A 2,951-nucleotide genomic window follows, 5' to 3' on the forward strand; every position below is an offset into this window, starting at 1 on the left:
TGTTTGCCTCCTGAGTAAGTTCTGGTCCTTCCACCTTTGGGGATAAGGATGGTGCTTTCAAAGAGGGGTCTGGAAAGACTCTTTTGGGCTCCAGGGGGAGGCCCCAACGTCAGCGGTAGAGTTGCTTGAATCACAGCAGAGCTCCGTGAGGGCTGCTGCTGAGCCCAGCTGCAGAGGAGAATTTTTGGTGTATGGCTGGAGAACAGGCTGATATGTATCGGACTGTTTTTGTAGACGAAGGAAGTCAGAATCCGTCCGGTAAATCCTGATCCTTCCCTGTGTTTTTAAAGCTTGTTGCTCAAATCTGCCTGGAGCGCAAGAAATTGTGAGGTGTCCTTTTTTGTAATGGAGTCTCACACTCTGCTGTGCCTTGGGGTATTTGTGTGTTTATCGTATGGCATATGTGTCGTGTCACCAGGAGAACCTATGGTAGTCTGACTGCCGGGCAAGGCACATTGGGGGGCAGCTTTCCATTGTGTCCCCCCCCCCATCATGACCTGGGTGTCCCCTCTGAGCGCTAGCCAGGGTCCACCCTGCTTAGCCTCCGAAATCTGACAGGAACGGGCCAGCCTGGGCTACCCAAGTCAGGGCTTGCATTGGGGAGGTTGGCTTTTTATTCTTTGTTTACTGGGCTATTTACAGGCCTGAGCTCTGCTTATGAAGCGGGGAGCTTGGGTGGGGCTGCACGAGATACCGCCAGTATTCCAGTCCATGACTAGAATTCCCATGAGCCCTTGCTGTGCTTCCAGGGGCTTGTGGAAATTGTAGTCCAAGGGCAACTGGAGAGCCACAGTTCAGCCACCCCTGGCATGTGACTTCAGGTTGGATGGACAGAAGGTGGCTCTCTGGGTGCAGGCGGACTGAGGCGGAGAGATGCTGACTTGCATAAGAATAAATGAAATATGAATGTGGCATCACCTGGTTTCCGGGTCAGTGCCTCTCAGTTCACAGCTCTGTTGGTTAGCTCAGACATAAGTCCCATTTCATTGGGCGAGGATTGCTCCCACAGGATCATGCTTAAGGCTGCCCACCCGTCTTACACTAGTTCCCCTTTTCACCTGTTAACTCTTCTAAAAGGGTCCCCAGAGTGTCTCATTAAATTTGTACCTTCTCTAGGGGCAGGAGAAGATAACCAGAGAGCTGGCTTGGTGTAGTGGTTAAGAGCAGCAGCTTCTAATCCGGCGAGCACTGATTCCCCACTCCTCCATGTGCAGCCAGCTGGGTGACCTTTGGCCAGTCACAGTCCTGTTAGAAGCTGTTCTCTCAGAGCAGATTCTTAGCCCCACCTCCCTCACAGGGTGTCTGTAGCTTGTTTTCCTGCTTGTTTTCCTACACTGACCCCCTTGCAGAGAGTGGGGGTGGGAGAGAGATTGAAAGTATGCAATTTAATTTTGTTTTCATTGACCATGTTTTGAACTGTCATTGTAAGCCACCTTGAGCCACAAAGAAAGGCAGGCTTCTAAACATTGAATAGCAGTGGAATTAGGCTGCCTAAAGAGGTGGTGGGCTTCCCCTCACTGGCAGTCTTCAAGCAAAGGCTGGATACACACTTTTCTTGGATGCTTTAGGATGCTCTGGGCTGATCCTGCATTGAGCAGGGGGTGGGACTAGATGGCCTGTATGGCCCTTCCAACTCTATGATTCTATGATTCTAATTAAGACATAAGCTTCCTTGTTGAGGAAAGTATCAAACCAGCAGAAAATCGCTAATGTGCAGACCATTCCCTGGTTCAGTGCATCCTTTGCTTTCGAAGCCAGATGTTCAGAAAAGGCACCTTCCATGCTCCATAGCTTACTCACCCCCCCTCCCCATTTCTCCAGTCCCTCTTCTGGGGTGGCAAAGCACCTGCTGAACAGACCCACATCTCTCTCTGGCTACTCTGCCAGGCATCCCTGGCACAGAATCATAGAATCATAGAGTCGGAAGGGACCTCCTGGGTCATCTAGTCCAACCCCATGCACTGTGCAGGACGCTCACAACCTTATCGCTCATCTGCCACCCCCTTGAGCCTTCACAGAATCAGCCTCTCCATCAGATGGCTCTCACCTCTGTTTAAAAATTTCCAAAGATGGAGAACCCACCACCTCCCGAGGAAGCCTGTTCCACTGAGGAACCGCTCTAACTGTCAGGAATGTCTTCCGGATGTTTAGATAGAATTTCTTTTGAATTAATTTCATCCCATTCGTTCTGGTCTGTCCCTCTGGGGCAAGAGAGAACAATTCTACTCCATCCGCCATATGGCAGCCTTTTAAATACTTGAAGATGGTTATCAGATCCCCTCTGAGTCGTCTCCTCTCTAGGCTAAACAGACCAAGCTCCCCCAACCTTTCTTCATACGTCTTGGTCTCCAAACCCCTCACCATCTTTGTTGCCCTCCTCTGGTCATGTTCCAGTTTGTCAACATCCCTCTTCAATTGGGGTGCCCAAAATTGAACACAGGACTCCAAGTGAGGCCGAACCAGAGCAGAATAAAGCGGTACCATCACCTCCCATGATCTGGACATGATACTCCGTTTGATACAGCCCAAAATCCCATTTGCCTTTTTAGCCACTTAGTCACACTGCTGACTCATGTTCAATGTGTGGTCTACTAAGACTCCGAGATCCTTTTCGCACAGGCTACTGCCAAGACAAGTCTCCCCCATCTTATATTGGTGTATTTGGTTTTTCTACCTAAATGCAGAACTTTACATTTATCCCTATTGAACTTCATTTTATTCAGTTTAGCCCACTTCTCGAGCCTATCAAGATCCTCCTGTATTCTGTTGCTGTCTTCAGTTGTGTTTGCCACCCCTCCCAGTTCAGAATCGTCTGCAAATTTAATAAGTATCCCCTCTAATCCCTCATCCAAATCATTTATAAATATGTTGAACAACACAGGCCCCGGGAAGGATCCTTGGGGTACTCCACTTGTCCCTCTTCTTCAAGAAGATGCTGAACCATTCACATA

This window comes from Paroedura picta, chromosome 2 (assembly GCF_049243985.1).
Source record: "Paroedura picta isolate Pp20150507F chromosome 2, Ppicta_v3.0, whole genome shotgun sequence".
Taxonomy (NCBI): Eukaryota; Metazoa; Chordata; class Lepidosauria; order Squamata; family Gekkonidae; genus Paroedura; species Paroedura picta.